Here is a 13169-nt window from a genome sequence, read left to right as displayed (position 1 = left end):
ATATATCTATCATACTATATATACTATATAGAGGCCTTTTGGCATAAAAAAATCGACTTATTATTTGGGCTTTTGCAAATCGGCCACCTTCTCGTTTTTTGCAGATTCGGTCGCGTTTTTCAGCACCGACCAAATACTTATACTATTTTTCTCTTTCTCTTTCTCTCTCTCTTTTTTTTCTCGTTCTTTTTTCTTTCTTTTTCATGGACGGCCGCCCGCCAGCCGTGCTGGAGCGGAGCGACCCGGATGGGCCGGCCGACGCGTCGACTCGTCCGGTCGGCCTGCTGCACTCGGCATCGCGCAGGGCCCGCGGACCTCGTCAGCTGTTGCTGGAGTTCGCGGCCCGACGTTGACCTCCGAGACCAGCCGGGATTCGCCGTGCTCGAGGTCCGAGCAGAGCGCGGTCGGACTTCGGGCCTGACCGCTCGACCCCCGACGCGCCGCTCAAGCGGGGAAGCGTCTACTTCCTCGTCGACCTCCCCCGCGCCGACCCAGACCCGACCACCGCCGCGCCGGCTGGCGCCGCGCGTTCCTACTAGGCGCCGCGCCGCGCGTTCCTACGCGTTCCGACTAGTTGCCCGTGACGACGACGACACAAGGCCCCCCGCCCGAGCCGCGCGCACTTGAAGCCCCATCGCCCATCGTCTCTACTGCGCCTCGTGGCTCCCGATCCGTCTCCCCCTACGTCCCCACCGCCGATCCGACCCTCCGTCGAAAAAGAAGAAGAAGAAGAAGAAAGGAGAAGAAGAAGGAAAAAAAAAAGCTAATGGTGCAATCTAGAGGAAGAAGAAGAAAAAGAAAGAAAGAGGAAAAAAAAATAGTGTAAAAATTTTTTAAATGGTGCAATCTGGACCTAATGGTGCAATCTGGACCATTACACATTACACTCTTTGATACCATTATACCATATAATATTGCACCATTACACCATTACACCATTTGCACTATTACACCATTACACCATTACACTATTTTGCACCATTACACCATTACAATTTTGTACATTACACTATTATTCCATTTTACACCATTACACTATTTTTCACCCTTTTTTTAACACTTCTTCTCCTTCTTCTTCTCTGCTTTCTCTCTCTGCCTCTCTCTCTCCTCTTTTTTTTCTTTTAACTCCTCTGCTGCTTCTCTCTCTGCTCTCTCTCTGCTTCTCTTCTCGCTCCGCCCTGCGGCCGCCTCCTCCAGCCGTGCCGGCCCGCCCTGGGCGCGTGGAGCTTCCTTAGCTCCTCCGAGCTCGCGCCCATTGGCGTCGTCGACGGTGGAGACGAGCGACAGGGTGAAACTCCACGCGCGGCGTCTTCAAGCCCGCGGATCCGCGTGCCGCGGCCAGCCTGCCCGGCCTCCGCCCTCGCCCGCCCTCCCCCGCCGTGCGCCGCTGCCGCGTCCACGGCCCTCGCCGACGCGTCGACGGCGTCGGCCGGGCGCCACTCCGGGTCGCTCCGCTCCAGCACGGCGCGGGCGGTGTCCATGGAGCCCTCGGCGACGAGGCGGCGAGCACGGGCAGGACGACGACACTCTGGGAAAGAAAGAAAAAGGAACGAAAAATAAAAAAAAAAAAAGAAGAGAGAAAAATGTATAAGGATATTTTGGCAGTTTGCTGAAAAAGCGGACCGAATCTGAAAAATAAAAAAGGTGGCCCGATTTTGCAAAACGCAAAATAAATAAATTTTTATGAGCAAATAAGGCATATATATATATATAATATATAATATATATATATATATATATATATATAATATATATATATTTTGATGTAGTCATTTTAGTGCTCTCGCTCTGTTTTTTTTTTTTTTTTTTTTGGCTTTTATATTAATAACTTATTTTTGGTATTTATATTATTAATAATAAAGAAAACAAGGTACTGGTGTTTTTATGAGAACTTATCATTGTGCTTCCTCAATTATCTCTATTTCTATGTGAGACCTTTTAACTGATATCGAGACTATTTGCTTATCCTGTCCGGAGAGTTTGACTGAGGAGTTGCAAAGAAAGATGCCAAGATGCGGTTCTCTCTTTTTCCTATACCATCAAATTTATATCATAACCGAATTACCGTCATATTCAAAATATGGAGATTATTATAACTGCCGGTCAAAAGAGAAATTCACAAATTCTCGATGTGCAGGCAGATCTGACTATGTTTTAGGTGCGAATTAGAGATGGAACTATCCGATTGAGTTCAAACCTCGAGAAGAGGTCTCGAGGTCTTCGAGTCTAGGCTGAAAGTCAAAAGTATTCGACCTCTCAAGGTTCGGCCACTGGACTGAAAGCAAGTTGACAAAAAAGTTACTGATTTGGGGTGACTTTCGTCACAAGGATCTGTGCACGGTGGAGGCACAAAATGTGGAGATGCATTTGTCGGTGAGGTATGAGGTGGACTAACGATGGTCAGAGTGGATCGACGCACTTGTCGTCAGGCGAGATGGTAGCTCAAGGATGGCGAATTCTAAATTACAACTACTAAATTATGTTACACCTGGTCTGCCCTTGATACAGTTAAAAGACGTGTCAAATGTGATGGCTCCGGATCCTTTTCTCTGTAGCCTTCTTTCTCTTTTATAATTCCTCTGCCGCGGCAATCAGAGTAACTTCCGTGATGCATTATCTTTCCTTTTCAAAACTGCTTCCGAACTTTTCATTCGTCCCCAATTCCCTCAGTGTGGTTCTATTTAACTTTTAAATTTCTAATTTTTAAACGGATCTCCCAGCCTGCCTTATTTCATCCTTGCCGAATCAGGACCGCCGAAGCCTTTGGCCTTTGGCCTTTGGCACCCTCCGCAATTCGGATTTTCGTATGCCCTGACATCGCAAGGTGGGTGTCAACAGTTTGATCAAAGTGGGATTAAGAGAGCTGTGCATTATCATCGCAGTGATCATCAAAAATTTGTTTATCTGCTCATTTTGATATTCTTTCATATATTTACTGTGACTATCTATCTGTTCTGTATCAAGTCTCATAGGAAGAAACAAAGAGAACTTTTACTGGGAAAACAAAATTTTTTCCTGCCCTTTTTTTTTTTTTTAATGCTAGTGAAAAATCTGAACTTACCTGTAGGATAAGGGATGCAAATTGGTCGGACGTAGACCGTGGTTCACAAAACTTTCTAAAAAAACATTCGCGGGCGATAATCCGGCTCCATAAACTATAGTTAGACTCGATCTTCTTTTTTTTTTCTGAGAAAATAGTAGTATACTATCGCTTCATTCAATTAAAAAGTAAACTTAGCTATAAGGTGAGGTAACCAGACCTCTTAAGAGAGGGGAAAAAAGCCACACTAAGAACAATAGGTATCCCAACGGCTCCTGCAAGAGGAAACTACCACCTCGGATAAATTGCACTGTTACCTCCTGAACTTTTGGCGAAGTTTTACTTTACCCATCGAACTCCTAAAATGGACATCTAACCTTCTAAACTCTAATATTTCGTTCATGTTACCCCTTCCGTTAGTTTTCCGTCAAGCTCCGTTAACCGGAAACTGGCGGAATGGATAAAACGAATGAAATATTAGAGTTTAGGATGTTAGATGTCTATTTTAGGAGTTTGGGGGTTTAAGTAAAACTCGCTAAAAGTTCAGGAGGTAGTAGTGCAATTTACTCCGTAGGGGACTAGCTCTAGACTATAAATTATTTTATTATAATATGTTACTTATGGATTGACTACTAATCCTCAAGTTAATGATCATGCTTGATTTTGAATTTATATATATATTTTATCTTAAAATAAATCATACCATAGTTTAACCTATATTTTATTGTAATAAAATAAAAGTGAAAGAAATAAATTAGAGTGGCTTAAAGATAAAAAAATAGCGATACTAATTACCTACGATACTCGAACAATAGGTGTCCTCACTCGGATATAGAGATTTTAATTCTCAGTTAATTTTCTATAGTACTCGTTTGTCCCTTTTATCTTTAGAAGCATTGTTCTATAAAATACACTTAAATAAAAATTTTGTACTTCATTTCAGTTAATTAGAAATTTTTAATATAAAAATATAAAAATAATTTATAGTAAAAATTTGGGTAAATTGTATTGTTGCCCCCTGAACTTTTGGCGAGTTTCACTTAACCCCCCGGACTCCTAAAATAGATATCTAACACCCTAAACTCTAATTTTTCATTCGTTTTACCCTTCCGTCAGTTTCAGTTAACGGAGCTTGACGGAAAACTGATGGAAGGGGTAACATGAATGAAATATTAGAGTTTAGAAGGTTAGATGTCCATTTTAGAAATTCGAGAGGTAAAGTGAAACTTCGTCAAAAGTTCAGGGGATAACAATGCAATTTACCTTAACTACCTCCATCAAATGGTTAGAGCGGAATAAAAAAGAATTTTCGAAAAGAAAACACACAACATTAATGTTTTTTTATTTGAATAGTTGCAATTACGGTGAAGATTTTAGATAAAGGAGGACGTTTGAGTTCATAAGTTGTTAGCATAAGTGGACTTACTATCTAGGTTAACCTTTACATTCTAAACTAAATGATTGAGAGCAAATGTATTACCAGAAATGTCCCTACTAAATATTGCCAGGGAACCTACTAAATTAGAGGAAATATATTATGCTATTGTCTAGTTTGGAATTGTGGTTTCTCAATGCGTCTACTGTAATGCTTCGGAGGAACTTGAAAGCGTCGTGAAATTTTATCTCATCTAATAATGTAAAACGATAATGATAATGGGAATCTCCACAACGGCGGTTCCCTCAATATTTTATAGTATTCCAGTTTCTAAAATAACTCTAAAAAAATCTTTTTGACAGAATAAATCAAAAAATTAAATATTTTTGATAATGCAATATCAAATTAGGGGTATCGTTGTCAACATTAGAACAAAAGCATGCTTATAAGAAATGAGCACACTTAGGGGACGTTTAGTTCAGAATTTGTAGTACTACGAAAATATTGTATATTTTGTAATGGAAATGGCAAGTTTTTTCTTTATGTTTTTATTCTATGATCAACTTACTATTTACTTGAGTTAGGAGATTGTTACGAATTCATACATTTTAATTAATCGACTCTTTAAGATATCTGAGAATGACAATATTTATAGGATTCACATTACAAACATTGTTTATACATGTTGCTTATGAAGTTGAACTTGAAATCCCTTTTCTTATATTGGTTAGTTCATTATATATGGAATGTTGAGCATATGTTAGAGGTAGTGTGATGATCATAGAGTCGGGGCAGGACATCACTGGATTTTTGACTCATATGATTTACAGTAGCCGTGGATTTGGAACGGTTGTATTGGATTATTTGATTTTGTATCAGATGGGATAGAGATTATTTATTAGTGGCTAGCATGTTCCACTTTGGTCATGATCATTGATTTTTGCCTACGACATACTTGACCTGGTTACTTTATTCTCAAGCAGATCGCTCCCCTTGAGTGCAACTCCGGAGTTAGGCGGCTTAATTACTTTTGGGTATGTTTCACGTTGGCGATCCACAGGTTGTTAGTGAGATAAGATGTGATGTTAGTGCAGGCGGGATTGCGCTTTTGAGCCAGTCGGTTGATTGGGTTCTTCTCGGCGGATTTTTTTAGAGTTGATGCATATCATTCCTTTTACATTTGCTCGTTCCATACTAGTGTAGAGGCATAATAGTGGTAATTTTTCTTTCATCAATTCTTATTTGTTCTTTACCACTTTACCCTTTATGCGTCTAGTAGACCTAGTGGGTGGGTTATCGTTGTCAATGATGTACCCATTGAGGACTACTGGTTTTTAGCAGTTCTCACACCCTCTATTGAGCCCCTTTTTTGCAGATACCTCTACAGCGGTAGCAATGACTGTGGACCGAGATAAGGGGATTGCTAGCCAGATAGCTCTTCTTTCTGTTTTGTGGGCTAGGTGTGGACCCCGATATTATTTTTGCTAGACCGCTGTACATTTTTGGTCTGGCTTTTGCCAGCTGGTTGTATTTATTTTTTGGGGCAATTGTTTATATATCCCTAAAATGTTCTTGACTTTCTAATTTACCCCTCTTAGAAGACTAATATTGAAATACTCTTTTTACATTTCAATCTATTTCAACTATACCCCTAGAGTTAAATTTCGCTAATGAACTGTTAGCAATAGTTGTTATCTGTATAAAATTACTATTTTGCGCTTTCAAATATATCTTTCCACCATCACCAACTTTTCTTATTTGCCCTTAAGTTAGGGGTACAGAAAGTATTTTGATTGTACCCAAATGGGCGATTGAGTAGGCTAAATTGTCAAGCTCAATTAGTAGTGGCAGCCCTAAATCTTGTGGCCTAGGTGGAAGGTTAGGTCTTGGGCCTAGGGGAGTCGAATGTCGTCGATGGGTTTTCGATGGTAAATGTTTGACTTTGGTAGTTTGTAATTCAGACTGGTAGGAGGCTGTAGCCTCCGAGGCAAGTGTTTCTAACACGGGATTAAGGGTTTTTAAGGCACGACACTACCGCTATGCCTTGGTGCATTAGCAAATAAAAGCTGTGTATCAGCAATCGATAGTTAAGTTGCAACCCTAGTGCCTGGGCATATGTGAGAATTAGTCACATTAAACTTTGTCGTTTAGCTAATTACCCTTTGTGGAGTTCACCTACAATACTAGTTATTAGGTGAGCTTCGGGGTGGCGTCGTACGAGGCTTTGTACAGGCGTCGGTGTCATTCCCCGATCTTTTGGGACGACTTGGGTGAACGTAAGGTTATCAGGCCAGACTTGGTGGAAGAAGTAGAGGCTAAAGTTCGCATCATGAGGAAGCAGCTCTTAACTACACAGAGTCGGCAGAAAAGTTACACGGACCCGAGCAAGCGCGACTTGGAGTTCCAGGTTGGGGAACATGTGTTGCTCAAGGTTGCTTCGGCAAAAGGGATCAAATAGTTCGGGTTGCGTGGCAAGCTTAACCAGCGGTTTATTAGACCATTTGAGATCCTGGAGCACATTGGTCCCGTAGCTTTTTGACTAGCGCTTCCTCCGAGCTTTGCCCGAGCCTTGCCCAAGTTCACAATGTGTTTCATGTCTCTATGCCTCGCAAGTACTTTCGTAGCTCCTCCCTCATGATCAACCCTACGGCTTTAAGCCTCGCGAGGATTTGAGCTTCAAGGAGGCTCCGGTGCAAATATTGGTGTTAGGAATTAACCGGCACATCACAAAAACGCAGCGAAAAATAGTTTCGGACTTTTTAAAATTTTTCGGAAGCTAAATACATATCACATATGAAAACCGAAAACCAATAAATCAAACCGTTGCCGGCAGATCATTCTCATGTTACTATGCAAAAATTTAGTCTAAGCAAAAACTCTTTATGTTTAGAGATCTTACCGTGGACCAGTTAAGGTCTCTTGATCTACTGTACGGTTGAAACTAAATATGACGAACATAGATTCCAATTAGTCGCGCACATGCCCGTCCTCTATGCATATCCACACGGAATCGGCGACCCGATCGATCTTCGTCTCACGAACTGGATGAGTCATGGACCATCTGGACGGTGCTAGCAATCCTTTTATGATCCACCAGTCAATGAAGAGTAGAAAAGTTGATCGGAGAGAAACACGCGCGTGGGGAGAAATCGGAGAGATTGATCTCTATATGTATATAGATCAAAAAGCTAACATGCATCAAATTAATTAAGATGCATGGCATCTTAATTACCATGCATTCAATCCGTATGGCACTATGTGCCGTACGGTTCTCTTCCTTTTCTTTTTTTTATTTTTTTTTATTTTTTTATTCTAACATATACATATAAATCTATATATGTATATATAGAATCTTATTTCATAAAATCTTATCTAATAAGATTTTTCTCTCTCTCTAATAAAATTTAACAAATAAATATTCATGCTTATCCAACTAAATCAAATCTAGTAAAAATCTTATCTTATAAGATATTATGAATATTTAATTATTCTCTAATCCAATTAGAGATAAATATTAATCTCTCCAATATTTGATTAGATCTTATCTAATTTTGATCTTATCCAATAAGATTACTTACTAATATCTAAATCTCATTTAAATATCTTTTATGATTAAATATTATCCACTAATCTAATTAGAGATAAATTTAAATCTTGCGCATAATTCTCAAACTGATTCTGATATCCTAATCTAATTAGGACTATCAGTTATAACCGAATTGAATAATTAAATCTAATTTAATTAAGCAGCTTCTTTTTATTTTCATCGCTTACACTAAATCTTTAGTGAACGACTTTCATCCAAACGATTCAGGTGCACATAATTCCTAATGTGTGTGACCGCATAGGTTCATTATCATTCGGCAGTGGAGCTCAACATCAAACTCTTTGATATTTAATTAGAACTCTTCTAATCGATAAATAAGAACAATTCAATTCGAATCATTCATATTCTCTTACCGTCCGTGAGTGACACCTAGCAGTATATCACGGCAATCCAGAATGGTGATGAAGAATGAACCTTTCCACTTACAGTTACCATGTGATTAATTCCTTCCAACATACAACGTCCCAATCGAACTCAGGTCATGATTACTCGCCAAACCTTATCATTCGACCATATGACTAGAATATCTGAAATCAACTCAATATGGTAACACAGTTAGAAACTCTTTCCACATATTATGTACCCTGGCCAGGGGTTTTCCGAGTCGAGTCCGATAAACTACATAGGACATTCTTCCTCATCATTGAGAGTGCTGGATTCTTTATTGCGCATTCACATGCCTCATCGCATAAATCACTACAGCCAATCAGTACCGAACATAGACACGTGTCTAGAGTCTAAGTATTAGTACTGTCAAACAGTAGCAATCTATACGTGAAGCAACTATGATGCCTCAGGTCCAAGGAGTACTTCACACAACTGTAGCAATGAACTTGTCACTAGCGAGCATAGAACCATATGACTGTTCAACTAAATAGTCACGCTCAGTGTACTTATTCTCTAACAAACACATGTATGCTTGTTCTAGTGTCCCTACACTAGTGACTTGAGATTCGTCACCTCAATTAGAAACATAGCATACACCGGCCTATCCGGAATATCACCGTCTCTGTAATATTCCTCTGGCTAGGAGCATTTAAAAGTCTCGTACAGAAAAATACATATCTCAAATTCCTAACTCTTAGGAATATGTTTTTTCAAACAAAGACTCTATGGACGATTCATGTTAATATTGAACTGCTATACAATAAACATGAATAGAATATCTGCCCTCATATTATGAATTATAAATAATTAAGATATAAATACCCTTAAGCTAGTGTCACCAGATTGGCTTTTGGGCATATAACTAACAATTGGCACGCGAGGAAAGGCTACTACAGAATTGAACGATTCCTTATGTGACGGTATTGTGGGTAGGATCACAAGGAACGCAAAGTGACTTGGGGGTTAGAGTCGGTGATGTGAGATCGGTATCGAGATTTGTTGTGGGAGAAGTGTAAGCAAGTTTCAAGGACGAAACTTCTTTTAAGAGGGGGATAGTATGAGGACTATGATTTTTCTATGTAATTAAATACTCTATTAGTGACGTTTTTATGTGTATTTTAATTCCATAACCACTCGTCCAATTTCAATGGAAAACGAGTTAAATTGAAGTTGTTACGTGATTTTCATTATTCACTTAAGTGGATAGTAACTCATGTTTCCGAAAGAGGCCGTTGAGTGTAGATGCCTTTTGCCGCGTATCGAACTTCGTTTCAGGCAATCTAATAGCTCGTTTTCGATGGTTCGACTATGTTGGAGTCAGCGGCATTGATGAATTTTAGGTTTGACGTACGATTTCCAGAAAAGTGGATTTTATCATAGTTAGGGCAAAAATGGGTCACTAAGACTATGTATCCATTACGGAGATTGGAATAAAGTGACCATCAACAACAAGTATCTTTTATCGCACATTGACATCTTTTTGATCAACTATAAGGATTTTGTGTCTACTTGAAGATTGACCTACAGTTAGGGTATCATCAATTGAAGATCAAGTCTGAGAATGTTTCTGAAACGGCGTTTAGGATGCAGTACTGACATTACGAGTTCATAGTGAGGTCATTTGGATTGACGAATGCTCAAGCCATATTTATGGATTTGATGAATGGAGTGTTCAAGCTGTTCTTAGATTGGTTCACAGTTGTATTCATTAATGTATCCTACTTTACTTCTAGGGTGCGTTTGGTTCGCATTATGAAAGATTACTAGGAATAAAAGATATTCGAGAATCTTATTCGTATTCATCCTATTACTAAGAATGTGGAATTCCTGTGTTTGGTTCGTACGGTAATATTAATTAGCCATGTTATTTAATATTAAAAAAAATATACAATTAATTAATTTATTTATTTAATTAATTTTAGATAATGTAACCAAAAGTTTCAATATCATTTTAGAAAAAGGGAGAGAGAGTATAAGTTAGAGAGAGAGAGCATAATTAAAAAAATAGAAAAAAATATAGTCGAAATTAGAGGGAGTGAGAGAATTGAAATTTTAGAAAGAGAGAGAGAGAGAGGAAAGCTTAGTTTAGAGAGAGAAAAAAAGTTGAATTTTAGAGAGAAAAATAAGTTTAGAGAGAGATATAAGGTTAGAGTGTAAAGAAAAATAATATCAATTAGCCGGCCGGTAAGAAGAAAGAAAGAGATTAGACAAATTATGATTACCCCAATCCATTAATATGAGGATACTCACTCTCCCTCAAGGGAATGGGATTAATACTTTGGGGTGAATCTTATTCCCAAGTGAATCCAATATTACTAACTAGATTACTTAGTGCGTTTAGCCAAACACCGTCATATTTTTTTATTCCCATTGGATTACTAGGAATCTTTAAAAGATAACGCGAACCAAACGCACCCCTAGAGTGATGCTGAGCATGAGAAGCACTTGAGATTTGTGTTACAGATTCTGAGAGAGAGGAGATTATTTGTCAAGCTAAAGAAGTGCGAGTGATTCTGAGAGAGAGGTAGCATTTTTAGGCCACATGATTTTAGCAGCTAGTGTCGTGGTAGACCAGAAGAAGATTGATGCTATTTGACGTTGGCCTAGACTGACGACTATCACATAGATACGAAGGTTTTCTTGGGTTAGCAGGATAATACCGTCGGCTTGTGATGGCTTTGAGAAGCTTTCCATACCTTTAACTTGACCGACTATTAAAAGAATTAAGTATATCTGGATTAATGTCAGAGGAGTTTCGATGAGCTCAAGACTAGATTGATGACAGCTCTGATTTTTGCCTTCCCAGTTATGGGAGAAGGATTTGTAATTTATAGTGATATATCACATAGTAACTTGGGATGTGTGTTGATGTAGCACAATAGAGTACTTGCCTATGCCTCTTGGTAATTAAAAGAGTATAAGAAGAATTATCCTACACAGGATTTGGAGCTCGCCTATGATTTTCACATCGAAACTCTGGCATCACTATCTGTATAGAGAGCATTGCGAGATCTACACTTATCATAAGAGTCCCAAGTACCTATTTAACTAGAATAAGCTAAACATGGGACAACGCTAGTGGTTGGAGCTACTAAAATATTATGATGTGACAATCCTATATCATCCTGGCAAGGCTAATATGGTGGTAGACACATTGAATCGTAAATCGGCAGAGAGCTTGAGTATGATGATTACGGGGTAGATGCCACTACTAAAGGAGATGAGGTGATTTGAGTTTCCGGGCCTAAGAGCCATGCTGGGCCGGAGGCTTTGTAGCTCCGAGCCGGGCTTTCCTTTTGCCTGAATCAGTAGGACAAATATGGGTTGTGCCGGCTCGGCACGGCCCACATTACACCCCTACTCACACTCAAAGGAAAGAATGCCACGTGGCTTTTTTATTGGAGATTGATATCCAGGTATTGATAATATAATAATAAGAACTAGGCTGGAATACTATCGATAGCACCAAGCTATTGGTGCTATTAGGTTTTCGGCCCTTCGATAAAAAAATATACGGTTAGGATATTATGGGCCCCCTAGGGTTGAATAATATAATTTAACTGGTAAAAATAGTCAAAAGGTTAAATCTAACAGCGAAAAACTTGATAGCACCAAATACTTAGTGCTATCGATAGTATCTCAGTTGGACTCATAATAATAGTGTGACACCCTAGGTAGTCCTATATATAAGATTTAATAGGACTAAAACTCTTAACCCGATTTAAACATTTTGGGTGGTGGTTAGGCCTAAGGGGTTAAGAGAGTTAAGCGTGTTAGGACGGGAGTAGTCATAGGATAGGTGACCTCCTGGGAAGTCGAGGCGTCACAGTTGGTATCAGAGCCAATTACCAGGTAGTCCTTTATATAAGATTTAATAGGACGAAAACTCTTAACCCGATTTAAACATTTTAGGTGGTGGCTAGGCCTAAGGGGTTAAGAGAGTTAAGTGTGCTAGGACGGGAGTAGTCCTAGGATTTGTGACCCCGTGGGAAGTCGGGGCGTCACAGTTGGTATCAGAGCCAATTACCAGACGGAAGTGCAAGATGAGTCTCGGCTGAGCCAGGATTATGCAGCGGGGAGAGCGAGGTTCTCATGTTTTTTACTGTTGTGGGTAGAGCGCGGTTCCCCCACAAGGTCGGTTGAGGCTAGTGAGACGAGTCTTACATCGCCTGATATTTGTGAGTCTGAGCCTGATGAGTACGTCAGGGCTTAAAGGGAGGGAGATTGTGACACCCTAGGTAGTCCTATACATAAGATTTAATAGGGCTAAAACTGTTAACCCGGCTTAAATATTTTGGGTGATGGCTAGGCTCGAGAGGTTAAGAGAGTTAAGCGTGTTAGGACGGGAGTAATCCTAGGATGGGTGACCCCCTTGGAAGTCGGGGCGTCACAAATAGATGGTAGATAGTAGATAATAGATAATAGATAATAGATATGTCTAGCGCTTCATATTTTTATAAAACGTGATGATGGATCCACTAGTGTTCAAATGAAAAGAGAAAATCATGGGTTATTTTTCCGACTTTGAGGTAAATCAGGTCTGGACCTTGTTCTTTCTTACTTAGAGTATCACACATATACTACACGCTTCTATCTTAATTTTACTATTTCTTTTTTATACATTCATATATGTTTGGCACTTTATATTTTCATAAGAGGTGATAATGGATAGAATGGTACATATTCAATTGTTTTATATTTTTGTAACCAAGAGATGCTCAATAAGAAACTTATCGAAACTTAGATAATAGCCGGAAGAT

This window comes from Ananas comosus, linkage group 1 (assembly GCF_001540865.1).
Source record: "Ananas comosus cultivar F153 linkage group 1, ASM154086v1, whole genome shotgun sequence".
NCBI classification, from domain to species: Eukaryota; Viridiplantae; Streptophyta; class Magnoliopsida; order Poales; family Bromeliaceae; genus Ananas; species Ananas comosus.
Note: the sequence above shows the minus strand (reverse complement) of the source record.